This window comes from Poecile atricapillus, chromosome Z, assembly GCF_030490865.1.
Source record: "Poecile atricapillus isolate bPoeAtr1 chromosome Z, bPoeAtr1.hap1, whole genome shotgun sequence".
Taxonomy (NCBI): Eukaryota; Metazoa; Chordata; class Aves; order Passeriformes; family Paridae; genus Poecile; species Poecile atricapillus.
In genome coordinates this window covers 48,653,834-48,668,359 of record NC_081289.1, presented here as the reverse complement: position 1 = coordinate 48,668,359, position 14,526 = coordinate 48,653,834, and positions in this window count along the sequence as shown.

The window sequence follows — 14,526 nt, the reverse complement described above, 5'->3', positions numbered from 1 at the left end:
ATAACAAAATAAATTAATTTGTCATATTCTCTGCTAAATCTGTCCAGTAGATGTAGCCAAAACAAGCCACATGGGAATTGTTCTGCTCATACCCAGTACCGGAACAACTTAATGAAAGATTTGTCCATATCCCAGCTGATTCCAAAGAAAATAAATAACAAAGCAACTGATTTCTGTTGCTCACTAACCCAGAATTAGAGTCACCTAACCATAATAAAAAGTTTGGCCCAGTGAATTCAGAAAACATTGAATTAGCCATTATTTTACTCTCTGAAGCAAAACACTTTTTGACCTATAGATCATTTCCTATCAAAGATGGGATTCTTTTTCTGCTTTTGCATCCTTATTTAACATTTGTAAGAAGTGTTTTTTGAGATCTTACATTTATTTACACATTTTCTGTAAAGATGTTGAATATTAATATGTTAATTGGCATATGCAGTAAATTATAAATTAGCAGCTTTGTACGTAACTGCAGCAACATATTGGAAACACAATTAAAGCATTTCTACCTCATTTGAATAAATTGAGTCCAGCAACACCATAAAAAAATTTAGTGTCAATTATTTAAAAAGCATTCTGTGTCAGAGAGGACATTATCAAGTCTAGGAATTAGTGGAAGTGTAAAGCAAAAAAAAAAATAGCCTGTCACACTTCTGCTAATACTGATTAAGATCTAAACCACCTCCTACTTCCACGTACAATTTTACAGCAGAAAGGACTCGAATTGTGTGCATTTAGGGCCAATGAAAGCTGCAAAGCTTCAGACTTTGATGCCAAAGGATCATGCAATAGGATACTATATTTATATCCTTTCATTTTGCCCCATTTTTTGCCTTCTCTCTCTATTATGTTGTCATGTATCCCTCCTTCTTTCTAGCAAGTTCATGGATATAGTCCTTCTGCTTTATGTTCCAGGTTCAAGTAAGTTCTCTTAAAGACATAAATATCTCAGCAAGCTGTTCTCTCCTCCACCACTTTGTTAACACCTCAGGGAGGCATTGTTACCCTGAAAGTTTTCTGTCTACTGCTCCTTTCCTCTTTGCCTATGCAGAATCTGAGCCAGTTTCCCTACACTCATACACTTCTCTCTTTGCCATGACATCTGTGTTGCAGCACTGTCTGGATGCTGGGACAATAAAAGGCTGAGTTTCAGCATACCCGAGTACTGGCAGCCTTCCAAAACTTTCTTCTCCATGTTTTATCCAAGATGCAGCCGAAAGAAAACATCTTCAGAGATTTTTCTTGTTAATTTATACTAGAGTAATTCTTACTATTTCTTACCACATGTTATTTTGTTATAGAGGAGCATGGTGGTGGTGCTGGTGTGTGTGTGTGTGTATGGGTCCAGCAAGGAGAAAATTATGACATTTCTTATCATAATGAACAGGCTTACACAAGACTAGATGTACATCAAAAACACCTCAAAATAAACAAACGCAGTTCTTTTATCACAAATTATGTTCTGTCATAGCCTTTTTCTTCTCTCTGGAGACTAAGATGCTGGACCTAAACACCCAGGAGAAATCCTTTAAATAGACAGAGTAATATGATAGTGAGAACATTTACAATGCTCCACATCTTACTCTTTTTCTATTCTCCAGAATATTTCCAATCTTATACTTAACTTTTCCAAACCGAGATTTATTTAGAGAGTTAAACCACTTTGTCTGCTTTATTTTTTTTTTTTTTTACCTCTAAAGCCAAAAGCTGGGAGAGAGAAAGATAAAGTGTAAGAGTTAAAGACTTTACATTTACACGATTTAGGGAAGAAAGCTGAGTGAATGTCTTCAACTACCAGCTACATCCTCCAAATGGTGTTTCATAGTGAACTTTATTATAAAATTACATTTTCCAAATTCGTCTCAGATTTAAGGAGCAGAAGTTTTAGTAGAACACTTCCTAAGATGACAAACCACCAGAAGCATTGAAAAGAAGTTCGTATGGAAAACTATGCACGTAAGTCCTTCTGCATCCCACACCAAAAGGTTTGGTGTCTTTTGTAATTCCCTTCAACAATTTCACAAATTCCTAATTTTTAGATTTTTAGATTTTTGTATTTTAGATTCTAGATTTTAGATTTTCAGCTCAAGTAGAAGCAGTGATGAGTGGTTTTCCTCAGGATTCAGTACTGGGACTGGAATTTTTTAACACTTTTGGCAGTGATATGGACATTGAGATTGAGCCTTCAGAAAGGCTGCTGACAACACCCAGCTGTATGGTGTGTTTGTCATGCTGTTGGAAAGGGATGACATAAAGAGGGACCTTAGCAAGATTAAGGAATGGGCCTGTGCAAACCTCACGATATTTAACTAGACCAAGTGCAAGGTCCTGCACCTACCTGGGTCAGGGCAATCCCAAGCACAAGTGGAGAAGAGAATAGATCAAGACTAGCCCAGGGAAGAAAGACTTGAGCGTGTTTGTAGATTAAAAGTTCAAAATGACCAAGCAATGTGTGCTGCAGCCCAGAAGGCCAACTGCACCCCAGCTGCATCAAACGAGGATGACCTCTGCTCTGTTAAGATGCCACCTGGAGCACTGTGTCCAGCTCTGAGGTCCCCAACACAAGAAGAACACGGACCTGTTGGAAGGAGTCCAGAGGAGGGCCAGAAAGTTGATCACAGAACTGGAGCACCTCTTCTATGAAGACAGGCTGAGACAGCTGGGGCTGTTCAGCCTGGCAAATAAAAGATTCTGGGGAGACCTTAGAACAACCTCCACATACAAGGAGCCTTAAAAGAAGGCTGGAGAGGTACTTTTCACAAGGGTGTACAGAGTTAGAAAAAAGGGGAATGACTTTAAGCTGAAGGCAGATAGATGTCTATTAGATATTAAGAAGAAACCTTTACTCTGAGGGTGGTGAGACACTAGCACAGTTTCCCAGAGAGGTTGTGGACTACAAATCCCTGAAAATGTTGAAAGCCAAGTTGGATGGGGCACTGTGTAACCTGGTTCCCTTCACATGGCAGGTGTTGGAACTAGATGATCTTAAAAGTTCCTTCCAACCCAAACCATTCTATGATTCTATGACTTGAAATGAAACTTTTAAAAAATAAATTATGTAAGGATCTTAATAGAATTTTTTTATTCTATCCTATTTTAAAAGACATTTTAAGCCTGTTAATTTTAGTATGATTCAATCTTCTCTTTTATGGTTAAAGTTCAATTTGTCTTTTAGTCCATGAAGTTCTAATTCTATTTTATATTAAAAAAAGAGAAACTGCTCATTGTGATTCCCATACATACAATCTGGTGTCACCTGGGTTACTTCTAATGCTAGATCATTATTGGTTGTTCATTTTTAAGTACAATAATATTTATCATGGACAAATATCTCTGGTTTAAAGGGTGCTCCTATGTACTTACTCCTTTGCCTTATAGCCCCACAACATTTTCTCCACCTTTATTCTCTCCTCCCTTCTTCCTTTTTCACAATATTTCAGTGGTGTTGAAATACTCCAAAACAGAGGAAGTTTTCATAAAGACCCCAAGTTCTGATGCCTTTTAAAAAATGTTTGTGATTTTCAAAAATATCTGACTCCAAAGGAGGTCAAGGGTATAAATCCCATTGAAATTCAATAGATTTGGGGATTTTATTCTCATTCTTTAAAAACTCAAGCTTTAGGTAATAGGAATTCCAAGTCTCAATGAATTTAAAAATGTATTTTTATTGCCCAAATGATAATTTAAAAAGCCATCAATACACTCTGCCTCAAACAGCTTGTTGAAAAGGATTTCATATTCTCCTCATATTGAGATTCTGTCATTATATTTAAATGTCCTAATATTGTTTATTATCATCAAGCTTTCCACTGAGAGAACTTTCTCTGCCTTGTATTGTTGCCATTTTGTATTTGCACAGAAAACCAGGAAAAAAACCACTAAAGCAAACAACAGACTCCCATCTTCTTTAAAAGACATCTTTCTCTTAATCCAAAGGAAAAGATACACACCTCTTCCTTTCTGGAGCTACACTCTGATACCATTAGAACAGCTGGTCCTGAATGATCTTACTAGTTTCATTGGATTTCACACTGAAACTGTGTAGGTTTTCAGCAGTGGTAAGCCTCATCTCTGAACCTGTAACACATGTAGAGAGGTTACACAGTTTATAGAAGAAGGAAGGAATTCTGAATCAAGATGTAAAAATAACAGTTAATATCAGTTCAGTCCAACCAAAGCATGTGTGACAGAAGTGTGAAGATCACTCAGCCTCAGCCTTAAAACCCACCAGGCAAGAGGTTGACCAGGGTGAGGATCACTCAGTGGTAGGAAGAAGGTGGGCCAAGGCTGGTATCTGACAAATAACTTGTAAAGTGAGCATTGAACATCAGTTGCAATTCAAAGTAAAGGAATCAGAAAGACTCATTTATCTCTTCCTAGACTGGACTAAATAATACAAGCTTCTTACAAAGGTAAGAAGCTAATACATAGAATATAATATCTACATTGCTTCAATGTCAAGATGGTCCTGTGAACTTTGGGCCAAGCTACTAATCCAAAGGTATAAAAGTGATCAGAATAAAAAATCAACCAACATTGTACATCATAAAGAACTGGTTATTCTATATTCTTTGAAGGAAGAACATTCACAGGAGGTGGACTGAATACATGCTGTAGACAATCATCGAGTTTAACAATGAAATGAGAATGAAATGAGAACTAAGGACCCTTCTCAGTGAGAACAGCAAGAGACATCTTGCTGAAAGACACTAAGAGCATTCCACCTGTCAAGAAGAAGGATGAAGCTACCACTACACTAGCTCATTGGAGATGATTTTTTATCAGGCAATAAATGTGGCTATATAAAACATCTGAAACATTCTTTAATTTTATATTTATTGAAGAAAATTGCTTTTGGAAAGAAATATATGCAAGGAAAAATTCTTGTGACGACAGGGAAATAAATGAATGGCAGAAGTGATGATACACCATATGATGTCAAACAAATGGAGAGCAAAGGCATGTCGCTTGATTTAGTAACTTTAAAAAATCAAAGCATGGATACTGAGTAAGTATTTTCTGTGGCACATTGTCATTTCCCTTAATTGTTCTGCTTTTCCACCATAATCCTAAAGTCATCATGGTATCATAACCATCAACATCTGAGCAGACATGCTCAGCCTTCCTTTCTAGCTGTTGAAATAGCATAAGTACTTCAAAAAAACAAGTCTATTACTTTATTCTACAGTTTACATTAGGGTGAGATGAAATCTGAAAGTTGCCTATTGCAATTGATAACACAGTTAAAATTGTCTAAGCTTTCTATAATCTTGTCTAAGTCTTTATAATGTCTCAGGTCACATGGAGGTAACTCTTCTGTTTTGCATATCATTTGTACCCTTCCAGTGAATAGAACTATGTCCATTTGACAATGTATTTTGGTGCACAGCTTAAAATCTGTTATTCTTGTATTTAAAAGTTTCTTTTTTAATAAATAGTTTATTGATTTTACATTCATAAAGATCCATGTCAGAAATTATTAAGTCTTATAGTATTACAAAGGAATGCATACAAACTGATATATCTTTTTGTGTGTGTGTACATAGCACATATTTTGTAAAGAAAACTGGATGTCTATACGTGGAAGAGAACATATGCTTGCATATCCATTCCCATTAACTGTTATCAACTTTATATGCAAAAATTGGCTCTGGATTATATGGAAGTGGGTGAATTAATTGAAGCATAAAAATTCACCCTCAGAGACTTCTAACAGAATTTAAATCCACTTAAAATATATTTATTGGACTGATTTAAATTTCACTTCCATTCACTTTCTTTATGTTTTAATTGTCCATGTGAACAGTGAATTGAAGTTGTGATTGATTACTTATATAGACTAACCACTTAAAGAACTATAAAATAAGAAGAGGACTTTCTAATTACAAGGTTTCAACTGCAGGTATTAGTATTCAAGAAGTGTGAAATTTCAAGGGAAGATCAAGTCTCATAACCATGAATTAGGAGTCTTTCTCAGCATAACTGATTGGGTAACTGTCAGGACCAGTCTTGAAAACTACAATACCTCTAAAATACCCTAGCTGTAACTGTTAGTGGCTGTCAGTTGTTATATGGTTGTATCTAACTTTAGTTCTAAATGATGTTTATTTTGTGTTAAAAAAGCATTACAAATCTTGACAGTTATAAGGTGCAAATTTACTTATTTCCATTTATTTCTTAACTGTCTGAGGTAGAAACCAATTTCTTTGAACACGCTTGAACAGCAGCTTTTAAAGAGGACCTAGATCACCCCAGAAACATTTTATATTATGTCTAAAGAAATTACATGCAACTATATTGTTTACTGTTATATTTAATTTCCCATGACCCTTTGGCATATTTTGGATAGCACACCTGAAAGCTTGTAACAGGAAATGTAAGCAGACTTTCATCCCAGGATGAAAGCTATGGACATGTAGATAGAGAGTGCAGATACAGAGCAATGATCAGTATATTGATGATCCCTAAATCTATGACCATTTCCAATTCTCCATATAAATATAGCACCAGAAGCTGTTCAAAGGCACCCACCCATGACAACGTTAAGACCTGACTAAAGTAGAGGCCAGAGGGAAGAGATCTCATTCAGTAATCAGTTACCCAGAAAGATTTTTCTATGAGTACCTGGAAAACAGAATATGAGAAAGAAACAGTACACTCTCTAATAAATCTGTACACACTGACAAGATCTCATAACAGAAAAGTAAGGCCAAAATAATCATCTTCAAGCACATGAGTGGAAAACTGCAAACATGAGGCATTATATGTTATCATTATCATCTGATCACTCTTACCTAGACCAAACATGGGAAAGCCAGACACACAAATTTGTGAACTTAGGAAGTTTATCTGAAGCCAGCAAGGAAATATCAGATGAAAATTGCCCTGCATGTATAAAGGATTTTATTCTGGACTTGTAAAAACCTTTTTGCCCTGGTCATGGCCTCTGAACAACTGAATGTCCCATCCTGTAGCTGTCAGCTTAGCTTTCCAACCTGAACCATCTTTCTTTCAGGAGAGGTCATCATTTTCTCTTTGTTGGTTGGTTTTCTAAAAATTGTGACACCCTTTTGATTCACTATTGGCCTTGTACACAAAAGATCAAAGGGAAGGACAGGACATGCTCCATAAATCACAAAGCAGTGGTATAAAGTCTTGTTCCCCCATGTACACAAACAATTACAATAAAATTTAAAGATCAAATTCTCAGCACCTTCTCTACTTGTTTTGCCTTTTGGTGGCTAAAATAAAGCATTTTTGATTTTTTTTAAATTTTGTTTTGATATGCTATTATTCCAGTGACTCTCTGCTGAAAAGACATCACTGTGGAACAGCTGCTGTCTTTGTCATTTATTAGTTTAAAGGCATTCTGACACAGAAACTGGGTATTCAATCACCTCAGTTTGTCTATGATGCACTGCACCATTACAGGAAGTCATCAAGTTTATATTCAACAACATTTTTTACCTTCCTTTCTGTTTCCATATCTGCAGTTTTTCAGGTTTGGGGTTTTGGGGTTTCTGGTGGGTTTTGGTTGCTTGCTTGCTTGCTTGCTTGCTTGTTTGTTTCTTTATTGCACTATGCCTTAGTTCAGTTTCACATTCCTACGAGCACAATTCACAATTCTTTCCTCTGAAAAGCAATTAGAAAGTTAAACTCCCTGAACAAAATCCCATGATTCTCAGAGATGAAAAGACCATGAGGTTTGCTTCAATTCCAGTAATCAAAGGAGGTCAAGAAGGTTCCTTTTAACTCTGCAAGGAGAGTCTCACTGGCTGCTCTGCTGCAGCACTGAGCTAGTTCTGCTCTTGACAAAGCTTTAATACAAGCTCTCAGCAAACTACTTCTTCATTGATTTTCTCCTATGTGATCATTAACATACAGACCTACACACTATATCAGCAATGAGACACATCATAAAATGCAATGTAGATTGTCCTGAAAGATATTTAAAGAGAATCAAAAATCTAGCTTACATTTAATGGACAGAAATGGGGAAATAGACTTTACTTAGAGTGGCGTATGTCCAGAGTTTCATTAATAATGTACACAAAAGCACCACTGTTTTTACAGACAGATATTTTCATTGTATGAACTGTTCTCTCAGACATATATCTTAACAAGAAATGACTGTTCTATTAATATTCACAATGGATAAAATTCAGTCTGCTCTGTAATTAGAATCAATACATTTATGAGTTTTAACTTGAGGCAGTTGACGTTTTTCCTAAAGCTCATCTGACAATGATACAAATTCACAAGATATTCAGTAACAGAATCATAGAGTGGTTAGGGTTGGAAGGGACCTTTGGAGATCACTCAAGCAGGGCTATTGCCCAAGACCATATCTTTTCCATAGACCCAGATGTCTTTTCCATATCTCCAAGAATGGAGACTCTACAACCTTCTTGGGCAACCTGGGCCACTCTTTCTTCATGTTCAAATGGAACATTTTGTGTTTCAGTCTGTGCCCATTGCCTCTTGATAACATGTTTAAAGTCAAAATATGATTAAAGTCTTTGTGTTGTTTGAAGTTCAAAATAAAAATAAATTTTGAAATACATACAATAAGACAATAAAACAGAAGAAAAATACTACCTATGAAACTTATCAAGGTATCTATGGACTCAGAATTTGTTTTAAGTTTCTGAAATGCTGACGATATAAAACCCAGGCTTTTCCTCTTTTCATTTACAACTTGGTTTGTTTGATACATTATATAAGCTCAAACCCAGCTAATTATCTCTGTGCTCATTCTTATGAGAAATTTTTAGCTGCACTAAAAATTAAGAGAATACTTGTGATAATGGAGGAAATAACAATCTGGTATGTATTAAAAATGTGCCAACAACAATATATGAAATAAAACAGCTTTATACATTTCAGGTGCCATTCCCCAAATAATCAGACCTTTCTGAAAACAGAGGTTATAAAATTAGCAGACTGACAATTGCTCAGCATGTACATTTTTTTTTTGATTATTTTTCTCAGGTATAATTTAAATAAAACTATCTCATGCTAAATAAGAGGATTATTGGTTTTGTACATCTAAGACATTTAGCCAGAAGTATAAAATATAATAAATTGTTACATTTTATCATTTCCAGCAATCAAGGAAGCTTTTTTACCTCCTCAGAAAAGGACTTGCAGGATTTTGGACTTCCTTGAATGAGTGAAAGAATGAGATGAAGCAGGCAAAGCACTGATTAGATGTACTTTAAGCTTTGCAGGAATCAGATCTTAATACAGAGTCACTGAATAAATATTTAAGTATTTATATGGAGATTAGAAATCTAAATTTAGATTTCCATTTAAAAAAAATATGTACCTGTGAAAAAACCTTATATGATTAACAGTGTTTACAAAATATCAAAGCAGTTTCCAAATCCCTTACAAAACTACCAAAAAACTGTCACATTTAAAAGTAAATCAAGAAAAAGTGATTGAGTATCTTTAAAAACCTATAAAGTTAATAATATGTCTTATAATTATGGAAGTATGAAAGAAAACCATGATGGAAAGCAACTGTTTTGATAGCTTAGTTATAAAAATCAGCATGTAATCAAGAAAAGCTCTAGCCATTTTTCTCATTAAATATGCTTTCTAAAATTAGCTTCTCATGGAGACCTTCAGATTATATTCCCCGAAATTCAAGTATCTCTTAATATAAAAGTGTACGAATACCTTCTAACAGTTCTGGTAACCATGGAAATTTAGTTCATACTTTGACTGGGTCTCCTTAAATGAGGGACTAAAAATGAGGTAGAATCAACTGATCTATAGCAGATGTATGTTTTCTGCAGATTAGTTTTCCTTATTTACTGATTTGAAAAAAAAAACAAAAAACCAAAGTTAATTTAAAACAATTATTTCCACTGACAAGCAACCACCATAAATCTTTAGCAAAGGTAGTCAACAGAAGGAAAATCAATTTATTCAAATATGCGTGCAGATTTGTGTGATAAAAAGGATAAACCCAATACTAAAATTCAACAGTAGATTTTTCCTGAGGACAATTTGGCTACTGCTCACTGTTAACAGAAATATTGACTAGGTACTATACTGAAAGATTTCAGCTTATTTTTCAGTGATTAAACTCACAGTGTGGTATATGGAAGCAAATCCTTCTGGATTCCCAGTCAGGTCCAAGAGACATCAAATGTACAAGCACCTTCTCTTGTGTGGATCACAAATCTGGGGGGAAGAAATATGCTGCTGGGGGGATGATCCATGAACATGCAGACGCTCACGCATCTAATAGAAAGGGAAGGCATAATCATACCCAGGAAATTAGGGTCAATGAGGTATGAGGAAGAAAATTCAGGTGGTTTTCTCTGGTTAGAGAAATACAACATATTTTCATACAACATATTTCATACAACAAATTTTCTGTGCTTTGTGCTAAAAATTTTGGATTAGGGAAGACAGTTTCAGTGGCAGTCAATGGTCTTTGAGGTTTTTTGTTGCTCATTTTCATCAGAGCTAGATACTAGATATGGCTTTTGGGAGAGATATGTGGGATTATCATCACTTCTATTTATCAGGAAAGTAAGTTTTATGATATAAATTTGGTAGGAATAATAAAGGGATTTATAACTTGGCATATTTTTGCAATGACTGTGCTTCGTTCTCCCTAACAAAGCCATCTTTAGATGAGAGTGCAGTACTAAAAAAAATCTGTGAGTGAACAGTAAACTCAGCATGTACTCAAGGATGAACTGGCAGTGTGATTCAGTGTGCAAAGGGTGTTTTTCAATTTTCTTCTTGATTAAAGTATCTTTTTTCTGGTTTTACTCTCCTTCCACTCTATGTTCATTACACTAACATAGCAGTTACAGATTCTGAGTCAGTGTTGCTCCACTGTACTTAACTAGATGCTTTTGGTGTCAGCAGTTTTCCAGAATCCAGTTCATCATTTATTGGTGTAAATTAATTTCAACAAAATTTTACTAATTAATTTTGGCTATGAGTGGAATATATCCTACTATCAGGGTAGAATCTAAAATTATCTTAATGGTTATATAGTTATGTTAATAAAATTATTTATTTTTCTATTTATTAATCTTCATATATTTTTTAAAGTTTAATCATTGGCTCAGATATTTAACTTCATTTGTAAAAATATCCTTTCTAAAAATAAGTTTATAGAAAATATTTAGAAATATACTCAGAAAACAGCTAAATGCAAATCATAGCTTTCAGAGTAATGACTGAAAATTACTGAAAAATGCAACTAAGAGTATGCTTTGAAGAAAGAATTCTAGAATAATTCTAATGATGAATCCTAGTCCTTGCATCAGGATAGTCACAACAGAAACTTATTGTCTAACTCAGAGATTCACCATTAAGGTTAATAAATTCTCATGGATTTTAATATTACTAGACCTCGTACTTGCTGCAGTTGAGCATGACATTGTAAAATGGAACAGTATTGCAGACTGTAAGTATGTAATTGGCCTTCTGACAGTTCTGGTCAAACCAAACACAATAATCACAAATGAAAATGGTGACTTTCATCTGCATCTCCAGGGGCATCCGCTGTTGTCATTCACTTATTCTGTTACAAACACTTTAGTGCCATGAATGTAGGTACTGAAACTCAGAGTTTACGGACATCAAAAGTGTTAGGTTTCCCTACACTTTCTAAAACTCATCTTAAGTCTCATCTGGGGACACAATCTCTGCACCTCCTGAAATCACTAAGACAGCTTTCTCCTTTACAGATGGAATCTACAATCAGTGTTATAAGCATCACCGATAACATTTCCTCTTTTCATATATCTTTAATTCAAGGATCCTGCAATAATCAATTAACCCCAAAATTCTTTTGTTGAAATAGAGTTTATCATCCTTAATTTGCTGAAGTAGGCATTTTGCTCTAGAGAATTAATCTCTTCAGTTCCCTGGCTAAAAAACAAACAGTCTGAACTTCTAAAGTGAATTCTTTTTCAATTCCTTATCATAATTCAAAGTTTGTCAAAAGTAACTTTTCCTCCATTGAATCCACTGAGTTTTGGATCTGGAATACACTCTTCTTATCCAGGCAGGTACACTCAACATTCATCTGAGACCAAATATCTAAGTAAGAGAGACTTTACACCTCATATAATGATTTTTAAAAACCATTAACTCTTCTCCAGCTCATCCAGTCAGATGAATCTGACTTCAGCATATCAGTGAAGGTTTTTTAAACAATAGGTAGCAGTCACTGAATGCATATTGTCCAGTGAATCCAGCAAGGTATCATTCTTCATTTTGCCGGCAAGTTTCCCTTTAATAGGCAGAAAATATTTATGATTGACAGATGATACATCCAAGCTATGAAATAGCATTTTGTCATTACAAGTCACATAATGGGTCTACTGGGAAACAAATAAATTTTAAAAAAAATGCAATAAAAATGCCCAATCTAGATCAGTTAATATACACTGATTACACTGATGTGTAATTAATATAACACATCATTATAGATTAGAAAAAGTAATTTATTACTCTTTTTTCTCCGACAACAATAATTTTATCGATAACATCAAATATCATTTATTCTCTCATTTACCTTTAGATATCATTAGTGTACACAGATACCCTAATAAGACATGGAAGTCTACACCTCATTTCCACAAGTTGTTGGACTGCAAATCTTGCCTAGGAGGGATTACCAGGAAGGTGGGAAATCAGGGATATTTTTCACCTAATTACTTAGCTATGCATAGGTTGTAAGCAGAGTCAGTTTTTAGGGAAAATAAAATTATATTCTCAAAAAAGGTGCCAGCATTATTCTCAGAGATAATAATTTCTGGGCTTTGGAGATAAAGTCCTTAATTAATTCATTTAAAAGATATCTTGAAAAAAAATCTTAATTAGATTAAATCATTATTTCAGGAAGCAATATGCCAAATTACGCAAAACTAATTAGGGTAGTGAAGAAATCAGCCTATCCACTGATTTACAGGCAACATGGGTAGTCTTTTATCTGTAACTGTCTCTGCCAGCAGGAACAGAATTTTTGTGGAATTTATCAAAGAGTGACAAAAAAAATAGTCTCCCTAGCATAGTGAGAACTGCTTATTTACAATAGGAAGTAATTAAAAAATACTTACAGAATATGTAAGGAATAGTGACATCTCAAAAAAATAAGTTTTATTTGAAATATCAGTTTGCCTTTTTTACCCAGTGAAAAGACTAAAGACATCTTTTTTGTTCTATTAAATATGATTTCAACCCTAACAGTAAACATTAACTCGGAAGACACGATGAGAAGTTTTCAAATTCTGATTTGTTTGCACATACATTAACAACTTGAAATTAAATCTCTGAATTTTAGCTCTACAGTAAACTAGAGCTGTTCTTTTAAAAGAACAGCACCAGTTCATTATTAAACAATAATTGGCTAATTTTGTCTCATCAGAACTCATGTTGTTAAATGAAATTTACTAATGTTCTTTCATTTAATTTGTAAAACTCCAAAGCAAAAACTGTTTATCACCAGACATTAAAAATTAATTAAATCTTCTAAAAACACACAGAAAATGACAATATCTTGCCCACAGCTGTGTGATCACAGTCTCATAACAAGTAATTCACAAATAACCAACTCGAGAATTTTGACAAATTTATTTTTTGTTACTCAGCAATTAGCTGAAAAAACCGACCCTTCTGGAAAGGAATAATATATGGAGCTTATTTCTTGTGGGTTAACCCTGGTAAGTAGCTAAGCACCACAAGGATTCTCACTCATTTTCCCCAGCTGTGATGGGAAGAGAATCACAAGGGTAAAAGTGTGACAATTCATGGGTTGACACAAAGGCAGTTTAATAGGTAAAGCCAAAGTAAAGTAAGTTACTAATTTACTATTTTTTATCAACAGGACGATGTTTAGCCATTTCCTGACAAACAGGGTTTCATCATAAGTTACAGTTACTTGAGAAGATAAATTTAATGACTCCAAACATCTCCCCTTTTTACTTCTTCCTCAGCTTTATGTTCAGTTGGGGTCAGCAGTGTGAGAAAGCCAAAAGACCTTGATGCTGTGTCAGCAGTGTTCAGCAATACCTAAAACATCCCTTTGTTATCAACAATTACAAATCCACTTTCTGGTTCCATAAGATTACAGTTTGTATTGCTCTAATGGTAGCACTAAATCAAAGAAATCATTAAGGCAGAAAAGCTCTTATTGGGCATTTTACTGATATTTAGACAAAGAAAAAAATAATTTTGGAATATAATTTAAATATTTGTAATCACTTCTAAAAAGACAAGAAAACCAGGGTTTAAGTAAACAAAGTTCATGAAAGCTTGTCACTATTATTATTCCCACTCAGTGCCTGGGTAATCAGTCAAACAGTTTCTCTGTGCCCTTTGTGTCTCTGCTCCACTTACATGACACTAGATACCAACTGACTTATTATTTTCATATAGCTATTTTAAGTCAGTGGCAGTCATGCTTATTTGGTTGCTAGATGTTTAGTATGGTGGTTGAACTTTCCTGGAACTTTCCTCAAACCTTCCCTTACAAACCCCATT